The following is a 15,908-nucleotide window of genomic DNA, read 5'->3' on the forward strand; positions in this document are numbered from 1 at the left end:
CGAACCAGCACTTTTATCACCTGTTTTCTAATTCATCTAATCAAAATATGTAAAATTAACACATTTTATCTTGGAGGTTGATAATTTCCAAAAATTTGTAGATCAGCGTAGCAGCAAAATGTTGCAGGGAACTAATTCTTTATTGCCCGCTAGAGTTTACATGGGTTTTTGCAGCCTAAATCTGATAGCCATATTACCTGATATAATAAAACTATCAAATTTTAAGAGATTTGCTTTACTTTAACTTTTCTCAGTATTATTCTCAGTAGGCTTTACTTTTTCAACAATTATTTTGCTACTTTATAGTTTACCATTCTTTCAGCATTTGATTTTTACTGACTTCTTTTACTTAGTAATATTCAAAATAACCAGCTCTAATTTATAAGTATTTATAGAAAGAAATCTTATTAGATTTTTGTGAAGAAAAGGCTCTTCCATAATATTTTGTTCAAAGACCCCATACATAACTGGAAACTGAAAATACAGGTAATGCTAGCCTTACAACAGGTTTAGTGAACATTTGAAGTTACAACAGCACTGAAAATAATGACTTATGACCATTTTTTACACTTATGACCATTGCAGTTTCCCATGGCCACATGATTTACATTCGGATACTTGACAATATTTATGACTTATATTTATGATGGTTGCAGTGTTCAGGAATCATTTTGAGACCTTCTGACAAGCAAAATCAATGGAGAGCCTACAATTCCCTTAACAACCATGTTTCTAATTTAACAACTGCAGTGATTCACTTAACAAATGTGGACAGAGAAATACAATTTTTTTTGTTGTGTGTACCCCTCCCTCCCTCCACCCCCCCATCCCCCCTCCTCCTTCCCCCCCCGACTTCCCAGAACCCGTACACGGTATGGATTTTTAACTAACACAGTCTAAAATCTATTGAGAAAAAAGAAATAAAGAAATTAATGACATTCTACATTGAACTTAGCTTCTTCTTACTGAACTAACTTTTAACAGTTTAAATCATTTCTGATCTTAAGCATAGGCTAACTGGAATTTCTTAGTCCCGTATTTATTTTGTATATAGTCAATCCATTTTTTCCAGTCTCGTTTATATCTCTCATTTGAATGATCTTTGAGATATGCCGATATTTTAGCCATTTCAGCTAAGTTTGTTACTTTCAATGTCCATTCTTGGATTGTAGGCAAGTCTTCCTTCTTCCAATATTGCGCCACCAACAGTCTTGCTGCAGTTATCAGGTGCAGAATCAAATTGGTCTCTACCACTGTAAAATCAGTACATATACCTAGTAAAAATAACTGAGGAATAAACTTTATCCTTTTTTTAAAAACATTTTGCATGACCCACCATATTTTTATCCAAAATGCCTTAACCTTTTGGCAGGTCCACCATATATGATAATATGTAGCATCGAGAGAACCACACCTCCAACATTTAGGCTGTACATTCGGATACATAGAAGCCAACTTTTTAGGATCTAAATGCCATCTATAAAACATCTTGTAAAAATTTTCTCTCAGATTTTGAGCTTGTGTAAATTTCACATTTCTTACCCAAATTCTTTCCCATGTATCCAACATTATTGGTTCCTCAATATTTTGAGCCCATTTTATCATACAATCTTTAACTAATTCTGTTTCCGAATCCATCTGTATTAATACATTATATATCCTCTTTATATGCATTAAGCTTTGATCTCTTATTTGTTTAAACAGATTATCCTCAACTTGAATAAAGCCAATTTTTTGATCTATTTTCCACCTAGCCTGTAATTGCCCATACTGGAACCATGTTTGAACTACCTTCTCCTCTTTTAATACCTCTAAAGATTTTAATTGTAATACCCCCCTTTCCGAGGTAAGAAGCTGTCTGTAAGTAAATCTGTCCTGTTTTTGTGCTGTATTCATATTTTCAATTGCATGTCTAGGAATTGCCCACATGGGTATCTTGTCATTTAATTTATATTGGTATTTCTTCCAAACCCGCAATAAAGCATTTCTCAAAATATGACTTTTAAAGTTCTTATCCAATTTTTTGTTGAATAACAGGTAAGCATGCCAACCAAATACCAGATCGTGTCCCTCAATGTTCAATATTCTATCATTGGTTAAATGAATCCAATCACTAATTACAGATAATGCCACTGCATCATAATATAGTTTTAAATTAGGTAGTTTCAATCCTCCTCTCTCGCGTACATCTTGCATTATTTTCATCTTTACCCTCGGCTTCTTTCCTGCCCACACAAATTTGTTGATACCCTTCTGCCATTCTAAAAGGTTCGCATCTTTTTTAAGTATAGGTAACATTTGGAAAAGAAATAAAAATTTTGGTAAAATGTTCATTTTCACTGCCGCTATCCTGCCCAGCAAAGATAAGTGCAATTTCTCCCATTTTTTCATCTCTGTCTGTATGCTATGCCAAAGTGGTTCATAATTATGCTTATATAATTTCCCATTTGAAGTTAAAATGTTAACTCCAAGATATTTGACTTTTTTAACTACCTCACATCCTAGCATCACTCCTAATTCTTCCTTTTGTTTAATATTCATATTTATAGCTAATATTTTGGTTTTTCCTAAGTTTATTTTAAAGCCAGACACTTGACCATATTGATTAATCGTATTCATTAAAACCATACTGGATTCCTGCGGTTGTTCCAATATTATGACCAAATCATCCGCAAAAGCGCGGACTCTATATTCTTGCTGCCTAATCTTGATCCCTTTTAAACCATCCAAGCCCCGTATTTTATTCAACAATACTTCCAAAGTTATAATAAACAATAATGGGGACAAAGGACAACCCTGTCTTGTACCTTTTCCAATTTGAAAAGAGTCTGTTAAACTTCCATTGACTATGATTTGTGCTGTTTGCTGTTGGTATATTGCTTTAATTGACTGTAAAAAATTATCTCCTATCTGCATTTTTTGCAATATCTTCAGCAGAAATTGCCAGTTAACTCGATCAAAGGCCTTCTCAGCATCCAAAAATATAAACGCAGCAGGGATCTGGTTGTTCTTTCCCAAATATTCTAATGCATTAATAATTAATCTGACATTACTTTTCATCTGTCTCCCTTGTATAAAACCTGTTTGGTCCGTATGTATCAATTGTTGAATGACCAACATTAACCTATTTGCTAATATTTTAGTAAAAATTTTATAATCTACATTCAGTAATGAAATGGGTCTATAATTTTTGGGTTGAGTAGTATCTTGATCTTCTTTGGGTATCAAAGATATAAACGCTGTCTTCCAAGATGGAGGGACTTTACCTTCCGTTTGAATCATATTAAATAATTCTCTAAGAGGTTCTACCATTTCTAACTGTAAGTTTTTGTAGTAAACCGCTGTCAAGCCATCTGTACCTGGTGCTTTCCCTGGCTTTAATTGCTTAATTACCTGCAGGATTTCCCCCGAGGTTATTGGTTGATTCAATTTTTGCCTGTGTTCTTCTCTAACTGAAGGTATTTTCTCCTTGTCTAAATATTTGTCTATGTCTAAACCATTAATTTTATCCCCTTTATACAGTTCTGTAAAAAATTCCCAGAAAGCCTTTTGAATCTCTTCCTGTTGGAACACCTCCTTCCCTCTGTAAATCAGTTTAGATATATTTCGAGTTTTCCTTTTTTTCCTAATCTGATAAGCTAACCATCTGCCAGGTTTGTTTGCATTACAAAAAGTATTGTGTTTTGCATATAATAAATTAGTAGCTACCTGGTCAGAGATCAACATGTCAAATTGAGATTTTAATATGTTAATAGCTTCCTTAACCTTTGTATCGTCTGGTTTCCTTGTTAACTCCAGCTCTTTTCTCTTAATTTCCTCTTCCAGTTCTGTTCGTTTTAGCCCTTGCTTATTTCTATGTGTTTTATTTATATTCATCAAAACTCCTCTCATATACGCTTTGCTTGCATCCCATACAAATTCCATAGATGTACCCTTATTCATATTCAAAACAAAATATTCAGATAGTAATTTTTTACAATCATTAATATAGTTTTCATATCTAAATAAATTTTCATTCAGTCTCCAAAACCTTCTTGCCTGCACTATCCTTCCCAACTCCATCCAAACTGGGTTATGGTCCGAAAGGACTCTAGCTGCAATCTTTGTTTTCTTGACCCTAGAAAGCAAATCATTAGTGGTTAGAATAAAATCGATCCTTGAAAGGGATTGATGCCTGTCCGAGAAGAAAGTGAAGTCATATTCCTCTGCATTTCTTTCTCGCCAGATATCTCTCAATTCAAAATCATCCATAATGTCAAAGAAAGATTTGGGTAACTTTGCTCGCATCTTGGTATTTAGGCGGGAAATCTTCTTATCTCTCTTAGTGTCTATCACTCCATTCCAGTCACCCAATAGTATACAGGAACTATAGTCCCACTGTACTAATTTAGCATGAAGATTTCTATAGAATCTATCTTGCTGTTGATTGGGAGCATAAATTCCCAAAAGTAATGTCTTTTTCCCTTCTAAGATTAAGTCTAAAGCAATATATCTTCCGAAGGGATCTGCTTCTATTAATTCAGCTTTCATATCTTTTCTTAAGTATACAACTATACCATTCTTCTTTTCCATAGCAGAAGCTGCAAAATGTTGACCAAGTTTTGAGTTGATCAAATATTTTTGATCAGTTGACTTGATATGAGTTTCTTGCAAACAAATTACATCGTTCTTAAACTGTTTAAGATAATGAAATATTTTCTTCCTCTTCTGTGGAGAGTTCAGTCCGTTGACATTCCATGTTAAAATCTTAGTTGTCATCTTTGGTTGGTTGAAGCATTTTTAGAGCTTCCTGCACGGCCTGTTTAACCTTAGGTCTAGCTCCTCCCACTGCTTCCAGATTTGTTGTTGTAGTTCCTTGATCGATGGCCGATGATTGTTGATGCTGTTGCCTCTTAGCTTGTTTCTCCATACGTCTAGTAGTCATGCGGCTAGGTCTTGGTTCCATAGCACCTTGCACTTCTAGAGAAGAGAGATGCTCCATCTTGTCTGGTGGTTGTGTAGTTTGCTGTCTATCCTGTCCTTCTTGTGGTCTTTCTCTAGGTCCAGATGGTGCAGGGTGTCCGGCCTTCAATATATTATAATAAAAATCTCGGGCTTTCCATACAGAGTTGAGGCGGTACCTTTGCTTATCAAATGTAAATATGATGCCAAATGGTGCATCCCATCTATACTGTATCTGACGATTTCTGAGTTCTTCGACCAAAAAAGCGTAGTCTCTTCTGGCTCTTAACATTTGAGGTGGTATCTCTTTCAAAACAGCCAGGTCTTGACCGCCAATTTGAAGCTTAGTGTTATAAGACACTTGCAGTACCATATTTCTGAACTCTCTTGTAGTAAAATATATAACGATGTCTCGAGGAAGCTGCTTCTGCTTTGCCAGCCAGGAGTTAACGCGGTAAGCTTTGTCAATTTGCCAGCCTTGGTTGGTCCCTGGTCTTCCCATCAGGCGGTCAAAAGCTTCCGATAGGATCTGTTTCAGGTTCTCCTGTTTCTCCTCACGCAGCCCCCTTACTCTTAATGCGAACTCCATTTGTCGGTACTGTATCATAATAATTTCTTTTTCAGCATTTTCCACTTTTTGTTCCACCACCTCTGTTTTCAATGTCAAGTTAGCATTGGCATCATTAAGAACCTCTAGAGTATCTTCCACTCCAGAAATATGTTCTGTTAATACAGTTACAAGACTCAGCATGTCGTCTCTAATTTTATCAACCTTAGCCTCAAATTTCTCATACAACTCCTGTTTAAGTCCTTTTATTTCACTTTTAATTTCACTTTTAATTTCTTCTTTCATTTCTTTTATTTCCTCTTTTCTCTCCTCTCTATTATCTCTAAATTTATCTTCCATTTTAATTGTCTGTGCATTAAGAGCCTCGCTTAGATTACTCAGAAAAAATTCTTTCGTTAACACATCCCCAGCAGGGGGCGTAGGAAGCGGAGGCTGCAGCTTTGTACCAGGCACTGAGGATGTGCCCCTGGAAGTAAAGGGTGACGACTTCAAGTTAATATTTGGTTTTGAGGCCATTTCAAAATTTGTCTGCCTGCAGTTAATAAAACTCTATTGCCTAAATATGCAGCTTTAAGTAAAGAGGCTTTTATTTTGAAGTTTAAGGCTTGGCAAAAGTTTCAGTGAGTAAACATTGTAACAAGACCGTTCAACAGATTCATCACCATTTAACTTCCAAATAAGCAAAGTTAATAAAGGAGTAAAATTCTTCTATTGTGAAACCAAAACATGTGATAAGCTATCTCTTTTGTTTTGAATTCTTTTGAAGTCTTGTGAGAATTAGCAAAAAGTGTTCGTTATTACCGGAGAAACCAGCCTGCTCGGCGCCATTTTAAAAGCCTCTGAGTAAATAATTTTTCGGAGGAGAAAAAGAGAAGAAGCTAAAATGTTGATAAGCAATTATTGTCCTCGCAGTAAACGGATTCAGCTCGTGATAAGATTAAATCAAACAAAACTTAGAGCAGAGTGGGAGAGACCTACTTTGTCCTGCACAAGGCAGTTTGAAGTTCCCAGCACGGACAGCCGTTCTGCCTTGGGCTAGCCCCCCTTTCCTTGCAAGCACAAAAGCTGCAAAAATCGAAGAGCATTTGCCAGCAAAACAGTTTCTTCTTTCCCTCTTGCCTGAAGGATAAGAAAACCTGATAAGACGTCAGATGGAAGATCCTCTAATCAGGTACGTAGCCAGGAATTCGGAGGCAGCTGATTTTTTGCTGCTTCCACCAGTAAGCTCCTCCCATTGAATTGTATTTCAATGTCTTAATGATTGACAAATGATGACATATTTGTGTTTGTTTTTTTTAAAGAAAAAAAAAATAAAAAAGTTCTCTTAAGCAACAAATGTGGACAGAAAAGTCATAAAATGGGACAAATTCACTTAACAAAATTTTCATTAAGCAACATAAATTTTGGGCTCAACTGTGTTCATAAATTGAGAACTACCTGTATTTAGAATTTACTTTCATCCTACTTTTATCATTCCTATAAGGCTTTCATATTAGCGACGCGGTGGCTCGGTGGCTAAGACGCTGAGTTTGTCGATCCGAAAGGTCGACAGTCAGCAGTTTGAATCCCTAGTGCCGCATAACAGAGTGTGCTCCCATTCCCTATCCCAGCTTCTGCCAACCTAGCAGTACGAAAGTACTTAAAAATGCAAGTAGAAAAATAGGAACCCCCTTGGTGGAAAGGTAACAGCATTCCATGCGCCTTCGGTGTTTAGTGATGCCAGCCATGTGACCACAGACAATGCTGGGACTTCGGCTTTGAAATGGAGATGGAGGACACTGCCCCCTAGAGTCTGGAGTGACTAGCACATATGTTCAATGGGGACCTTTATCTTTACGTTTATGGCTTTCATAATTTGCAAAAATAATATGCCTGGTATCAGCTACATATGTGCTTAAATATATATTTTGTACCATGTATATTTTAACTCCTGGGGTTTCCTTCTAAATATTTACAGTTCACAGTTTACAAAGTTCATAATATAGCTAAATATGTCTAATTTTTAGAATTAGTCTCCTGAATCCTAAATAACAAAATTATCAGCTGTATTTATTTCAATTCATTCTGTTTGAATGTAGTTATCATATCTGAAATGGTACACCCTGCCATGCCCTTCCTTTTTACATTAAACAAAACAGAATCCCCATATTTTCCCAAGGAAAATTCTCAGTGGAAAGAACAGCACAGCCCCTTTAATTCCATAGCTTTGATTCATGCAGGATGTAAAAAAAAATATCCTAGACATTCAATCACCCTTTTTCCCCCAAAGTGCATAGAAATTATGGGATTTTGCTTCAATTTAGTTAACTGCTTATTATAGTCATTCAGAAATCTGAGAAACTAAGAACATTTTAATTTTTGGAAGAAAGAAATAACATTCAGAGTTAATAGATTTGCTGTTGTATTAGTTTTTGAAACATGTTATGAATATAGTACATTAATATAAATTTTTATTGCTGCTAACATTAGATCTCTTTGAAGGAAATGGAACCTGTGTTTCTGTACTGTGAAAAGAATCCACGGAAGGCAAGGGGTACATAACAAAATAAAAAATGTTGGCTGCATACAAGAAATTAATACCCAAATTGTTTTAATGTTTATTTTTCAGACTAATTTCATAGTCTTTCTTCAATATTTCAAAATCTTATCTGTAAAAACTGATATGAGGACTAAATGTTAGCAAAAAAAATTAGAGAGGACACCCTTCTGCTGCCCTCTAGTGGTTGTCCAGTTTTAGGTAGGCCAGATCAGGTATTTTTTTTCTTTTCTTTTCCATCCTTTCCATTCTTTGGAGATAAATTGTGCAAAATTCTAGAATTTCTGTAGAAAAATAAATGTAAAAATTATATTTCACTGTGCCTGAAAATCATGATTTGTTGTTTTAAAAGCATTTTAGTTTTTTAAACAAGCCAGAATCTGTGATTGACTTTTTAAAATATATATATAATATAATTCAAGAATCATACCAAATGAAACTAGGTATTCCTACTTTTAAGTCAGCCCTAAAAGGAAGATTAGAATCAAGAAACATCTGCGTAAGCCTAAACTACTTTTATTAGAATAACTATGGTAACAGAAATCTGAAATGCACTTTCTGTCCTCCCCTTTTTATCTTTGTGTGAACTTGAAAACATCTCCCTTAAGAGTTTCTGTAAATATCTCTCTTTTATGACTGATTGATTTAAAAAAGTAAGTTTTTCTCTGTATGCCATGGAACTCTTTAAAAAAAATAACTAAACTGCTACAAGCCTATATTAAAAACCTTGGTAAAAAGTTACTTACTTGAATCAAAAGCATGAAGAAAAGGTAACAATGCATCTTTGTAGACTGATGTTTCTCAATTGGCAACATTAAGATATATGGATTTCAACTCCCAGAATTCCTCAGTCAGCATGCTGGGAATTGAAGTCCACATATCTTAAAGTTGCGAAGTTTGAGAAATACTAACATGGACTTTTCTTACCAGGATCATTACCCAGATGAATAATCTATTGTCTAGAAAATTTCACTATGGCATAACAAGTAGCATCTGTTGAAAAGAGCTCACTCAATAAAGTAGAGTAGAGTAGAATAGAACAGAATAGAATAGAATAGAATATACTTTATTGGCCATGAGTAATTGAGCAAACAAGGAATTTGTCTTTGGTGTATATGCTCTCATCCTTAATTAGCTTTTTAATTTCTATTTCTTACTATTTTGTTCTATTTTACTGTATTCTCTTTTACTCTCCTGCTGGAAAGCTATATTTTTATCATTTTTACTGAAGACTGGTATTTTTAACAATTTCTTCCATAAATTCATGGGATTCATATTCTGAATCTCAGAATTTACTCAAGCCTACTGATGAATAGATCAGTTGACAGATTTCTAAAAGTTGAAAAGTTACTTGCCAAATTAACCATATTTCACCTACATTTCATTAAACCTCTTAAATAGATGTGGCTCCCTGCAATGGAAACCTCAGAGAGAGCGCTCCCATGTTTTAGATTTTTCTGCCTCTATCCTTGAAAAAGCTTTCCCTTTTCAGTTCACATGCAGTTATTTGCCCAGCTGCTCCAAGACTTACGCAATAAAGGAATGAGACTTAAAAAACAAATGTCACTGATTTCATAACCAAACAATGCCTAGTGGTGGCACAAATAGCATTGCCAATTTTTGAACTCCTAACTACTTTTAACAACATGGACACATTAAAAAAGGCTTTTATTTAGATTAAACACAGTCATCCAAATACTAACATTCAACTAAAACAAAATCATGCAAAGGCAACTGTGATTCAAAGATAGATAATGGTGGTGAAAGGGTTTTCTAATTTTGAATCTAGAAAGAGAGTGAGGAATATATTAAGAGGTCAAAGCCATAGGCATCCACAGGAACACACAAAGCAAGTGCTCCTCCCAGGAAATACTGTACAAAAGGCATGCATTGCAAATCCAAAATAACTTATTAGTTTGTCGACTGATCTGACTTTGTTGAAAGTCACATGAATATGAATAAGCAAAATGAGGATCCAGAAATGCAACAATTCTTTCCCTCAGCCAGGTTCTCCACTGCAAAAGGCAATTGGTTGATTTGGAAAAGACTGAATGGCTCCCATCCAGGAGACACTCTAAATGTACCCTTCTTTCCGTCAAACATCTTACTATCGCCAGCATGCTGTTTAAAATGAAGGCTCCTTTTTTTTTTTTTAACACAAATTACAGGCTTTTCCCACAGGGGGAGTCAGTCCCTTAATAATTCATTTTGGAAATAGGAGTTCTTCTACTTTAAGATTTAATTGAGGTAACGCAAAAGTTAATAACTCCAAGGATATTCTATCAACACGGTCCTTGAACAGAGATAGCATTAATAAACCACCTGGATGTCACACAGCAAGTCAGTTTTCTGAAGAATAAAAGTTAGTAAATCCAAGTTTGTTCTATCACCACTGTCCTTGAGCAGAGATAGCCTGAATTAGCCACCTGGATCTCCCACAGCAAGTCAGTTTTTATAGAATAACAGAATTGGAAAAATCTTTGGAGGTCTTCTAGCCAACCCCTGCTCTGGCAGCAGACTCTATACCATTCTGGACAAAGGATTGGCCAATCTCTTCTTGAAAACCTCCAGTTATGAAGTTTTTTTGAAGAGTCCTTCAGGACCAATTTGACTAACTCATTCAGTATTCTATCTGTTGCCTTAACCACTAGACCCTCAATAATTTTCTGCTGCATTAATAGTCAAAATCAAACCAATTTCAACTTATACTGAAAATATTCAGGCCAAAAATAGTGTCAATGTTGACCTATGTGCAGAAGAGTGGGGCCTTAACAAAGCTATCCTACTTGAACAAGTCCAGACCCGCTCTTTAAGATGCATAATGGAAATGGACAAGAACACATCTGCCCACATCTGCAATCACAGCAGAAACAGATATCCATTCCTAGCAAAGTCATTTAATACATAAAGTTTTTACATATTAGCAGACTTCCCAAGGCTTCCCAAAAGATGCTTGGCAGAACAGATATGTATGTCTTAGTCCAGGAGAAGCCAATTTACCAAGGTTATTTTCCAACAGGGATTTTTTTATACACTGTATTTATTCTCAACTATCCCAGGCAAGAGCATTTTTTAAACAGAGTTCTAGACATCATGCTCAAACTGACCTGGAGTTATTGGCAAAAATAGATCTTTAGGTTGGTTGGCTAAGAACAAAACTATTTTCCAATCTGAAAAATACCTCGCAATGAGTTTGTTATTGTTTATAAGAAAGGCCCACTCTAGAGCAGGATTTGAGTTGTTGGATTGAATAGCCAAATATGAACGCTTCTTCCTTTTGCCATATCACAAGAGGATTTACATATGCAGTACCTTGGCCATTGAAAATATTGCTCATGTCCATGGTCATTTCCAGCTTGCTTTTCATTTGTTTAGTGCTCTCTTAGATTGCCAGCCAGTTTCACAATTGTCCTTTGTATGGTTCATATTTGGGCAGTTATTTCAAAAGACAAGCATCTCAAGAGTGGTTTGGAAGTCCTCTCTGTTCTCAGCATGCCAGTTCAGCTAATCAGTTCCTTTCATAAAGGCAGGAACAGAAACAAGGCCACAATGTTTCTGTAACTTTTTTTTTGAAGTGAATTTTGTCTGTAAGAGGAAAAGCCAATTGTTACCACATGAATCTATTTTTAAAAAAAGCTCCACAGTGAAGGAAGCTGGAATATATTTCAGGGTGTGGTCCATGCATAAGTGTCATATGCCCAAATCAAATGAAAAAAGCTGTTCAGCTGGAACATATAACTGATTGCAAAGGGTACAGAGGAGACCTATAAAGCCTGAGGGTTTTATCTGCTTTTTGCCATTTGCTCTGGTCTGTTAGCATCCCTTTTGCAGCAGCTGAGCCAACAATTCAGTGTTATGATCAACTAAAAGACTGCTTTATGTGGCTAGCTGTACTCACAACACATGTTTTAGCAAAGGGGATGGAGCCCTTCTGAGATGAGAAGGCTCTCCTTCCTCAGAGAAAATAAGAGGGTTTAGTGGAAGCAAATACAAGGTTTCATTGTTTTCCAGCTCTGTAGTCTCCTCAGATCTGCTTTGAAGACATGAAATAAATGAATGCATTTTAGAGGGTATGTTGCAAAAAGATGTCTCTAATTTCTAAACGGCATTGTCATCTTGATATTGCAGCAATAACATTTTGAAATAGTAGAGGGCTGAAATTGTTGTCAAGCAATCACATAAAAGCAATTGTGACCATTATCACAGAGTTCCTACTGTCAATGAAATTGATGTCCAAGCTGATGACCAAACTCCTAGATTCTGTTATCATGTGTATGGAACTGCCCAACTCAGCAAGAAGCCCACAAATGACATAACTCCTAGTTGGGGAAATTATATGGAGATCTTAACCATAGACTCATGAATCCTTCAACACCCAAGCAATCGGAACTGATCTTTTGTTCTGGATTTTTAAAAATCTTACAAAAGCACTGTATGTTTTTGTACTGCCCAAATTTATGGTACTTCTAATGTTTTCTGCACCTGTTTTGAACTTGCTACAGCATTTTGCATATCTCGTCTTAGGTTTATGTTCCCCAAATCATCTTGGGTCCATCAATATGCTAGTTAGTAAGCTGTATGTTTTATACATGTGTGATCATATAGCACATGATAGGAAGTATATCTCTTAATAATAGCAATCTAGGTAGTCTTGGCTTACAACAGTTCATTTAGTGATGGTTCAAAATACTGAAAAAGTGACTTATGACCATGTTTCACACCGTGACCTGACAAAAGGGCGAACTTCAAAACCGCGCCCGACTAAACTGCGTCGCTAAAACCGCGACATCATCAACGCTGCGACAACAGTGCGGCGACAACAGCGCTGAGACAGAAGGGCGCTTTACAATATCACGGCAACAGAAAGCTGATTTAACTTAAGGTAAGGGTTAGGGTTAGGGTTAGGTTAAGGGTTAGGTTTAGGGTTAGGTTTAGGGTTACATTTAGGGTTAGGTTTAGGGTTAGGTTAAGGGTTAGGTTTAGGGTTAGGTTTAACATTTGTTTAGGGTTACGTTTAGGGTTAGGGGTTAGGTTTAGGGTTAGGTTTAGTTTTACAGCGCGCTTCTGTCGCTGCGCTGTTGTCGGCGCGATTCAGTGCTCATTTGTCGGAGCGCTTTAGAACACGCGGTTTTGTCACCGTGGTTTTGTCGTTCACTCTTTTGTTGGTGAACCGTTTCACACTTGCATCTCCATGATCATCTGATGAAAATTCAGACTCTTGGCAACTAACTCATATCCTTCTCACATTTTCTATTACATACTTCTATTGTCATCATGACTATCACTTGTTGGTTGTATTTTATTATTTATGCTTGTATCTTATGATTTATCACTTTGTTGCTTGTATGTACTGAGAGCTTATGCACCAAAGGCAAATTTGTTGTGTGTCCAATGAAACTTGGCAAATAAAAGAATATTCTATTCTATTCTATTCTATTCCATTCCATTCCATTCTTCTGACAAGCAAAGTCAATGGGAAAGACAGATTTACTTAGCAACCATGTTACTAGTTTAACAACTGTAAGGATTCACTTGACAGCTGTGGCAAGAAAGGTCACAAAATGGGGTAAAATTCACTTAACTGTCTTGCTTAGCAACAGAAATGTTGGGCTCAATTGTGGTCGTAAGTCAAGGATTACTGACTTGTTAAAGGAGCCTCATAGCAAGATTCCTTCCTTTTTCCAATTCAAGATATCGTGATAATTATTTCCCCAAATATTGAGTATACAGACAAGCAAATACATTTTGAAATATGAGACTATGTCCCTTGGATCCAAAGTGGCTGGTTTTGTACATTGTATTAACAAATAAGCCATTGTATCTTTAATGATGGTTTGCTGAATAACCCAACATAGTATTGAGGTTTGCTCAGTAATAAACAAGGAAACCCCATTATAATGAAAAAGACCTTGGACCTTGGTAGCAGGAGATTGATATAAATAAATAAATAAATAAATAAATAAAACATTAGGTTCAAAAGTAGGAATTAATGTTAATACTTGCATTAACGTAATTTAGTTCAATTTAAAGTTGCAAATATTTTTGTGAAATCATGTAACTTCTGTGGAGGAAAACATGAACAATATAAGATGAACTACAATGTTAAGGTGACCAGATGTCCCGATTTCAGCGGGACAGTCCCTCTTTTGAACAATTTGTCCCGCGTCCCTTTTTTTTTAAGTCCTGATTTTTTTTAAGTTACGAAAAAGCCTCCAGCCGCCTTGAGGCTCTCCTAGCAACTGGGAGCATATATTCTTCGAGCCGAGCGCATTCCCGCCCGTGTGTCCTTGGGAGCTGATGCCAGTGGCTGAGGGAGGAGATAACTTTACTCCATGTGGAGACCGCGGGCTTCCCTCACAGATTTTTCTTCTTCTGTTGCTTTGAGCAGCCCATCCCTCCCCCTCTCTCTTTCTCTCTCTCTTGGAGCTAGCGGCTGCCTCCAAGGCTGTCCACTTAGTGACCGTTGCAGCATCCTCTTGGTCATGTGATCAAAATTTTGATGTTTGGCAACAGATTCGTATTTATGATGGTTTCAGTGTCCTGGGGTCATATAATCGCCTTGTGTGACCTTTTGACAAAATATAAAAAATTTAATCAAGCCCCCCCATCAATGGTGTCCCTCTTTACCAATCTGAAAATCTGGTCACCTTATACATTGTACAAGTATTAGCTATTATGACCATTGCATATATCTAGGCATAAGTCATGCCAAAGCAAGAAAAAGAATCCCAGAAGTATCATTGCATTTCATACTTCTATCTTAAAGAGATATAGATCTCTTTAAAATCTTGTGCTTGGTCTTGGATAAGAAAGAGAAAGTGGCAGAATGCCACAACCAAGCATTGCATGCTGGAAAAGAATGATGGGCATTATCATTTGGCCTAATCTCATGATCTATAAGCTCTCGAGTCCTGAATTGACTTTACATCAAGAAATACATAATCAAAAGCGAAGTATGAATTCATCAGGGGAGAGGAAGTATAGAAAAATGTCAAAATTGTAGATATAGAGAGTAGAGCTCTGATCATGATTGTACCATAACTACCAACTTTGCTTTTTTCTTTTAAAAGACTTCTCTGTGGATTCTGTTGACTAGCCAGGTCTTGGTTTAAAAACTTAAAAACATTAAATAGTTATAACATTAATCATATATCTGAACCTATGAGTAACTTTTTAAAACCAAAATGTATTCAGAGTATAAAACTAAGAATCTATATATATAAAAGTGAAATGCCACTCATGCGACAACATGAAATCTCCAGAACCATAAAGCCTACATGTTCCTTTTACCTTCTAGGTGCTTGCTAAAAAAGGATTTTTCAAAATGACCATCAGATCATTAGTATTGCTTATATTATTATTAAAATGTTCTGATGCTAGGGAGTTAATCATTCTACTCCCCCTCCCAACCCAAAAAGAATCCTGTTCCAACTGCCACTTGGGTGTGGCCAGCGCGTGACTCATCCGGCCTGCGAGCTGGGAGTTTATAACATTCTACTCCCCCTCCATACCTGAAAAACACTCTGATGTTAAGGAATTAGACTACATGGTATTGGGCCTGGGTACAGAGGCCTCTGTGGGGCAAGCTTGAGGGAGAGAAGAGGGATAGGAAAGGCCTCTGTGGGGCAAGCCTGAGGGAGAGAAGGGGATAAAAGAGGATCAATGGGGCCAGCCTGAAGGAGAGAAGGGGATAGCTAGGAGAAGCTTCTTTGGGGCAAGCCTAAGGGAGAGAAGGTAATAGGAGAGGATCAATGGGGCCAGCCTGAGGGAAAGAAGGGGATAAGATAGGAGAGGCCTCTTTGGGCAAGCCTGACCAAAAGAAGGGGATAAGATAAGAGAGGTTCTGTGGGGCAAGCCTGAGGG

General features: G+C 36.6%; 1 protein-coding gene across 1 annotated transcript in view; it reads right to left on the bottom strand.

Annotated features, from left to right (window-relative positions):
* The window catches only part of CUBN (cubilin), a 187,038-nt gene that overhangs the window by 75,683 nt on the left and 95,447 nt on the right, over positions 1–15,908 (bottom strand).

The sequence above is a fragment of the Thamnophis elegans genome, chromosome Z, assembly GCF_009769535.1.
Source record: "Thamnophis elegans isolate rThaEle1 chromosome Z, rThaEle1.pri, whole genome shotgun sequence".
NCBI classification, from domain to species: Eukaryota; Metazoa; Chordata; class Lepidosauria; order Squamata; family Colubridae; genus Thamnophis; species Thamnophis elegans.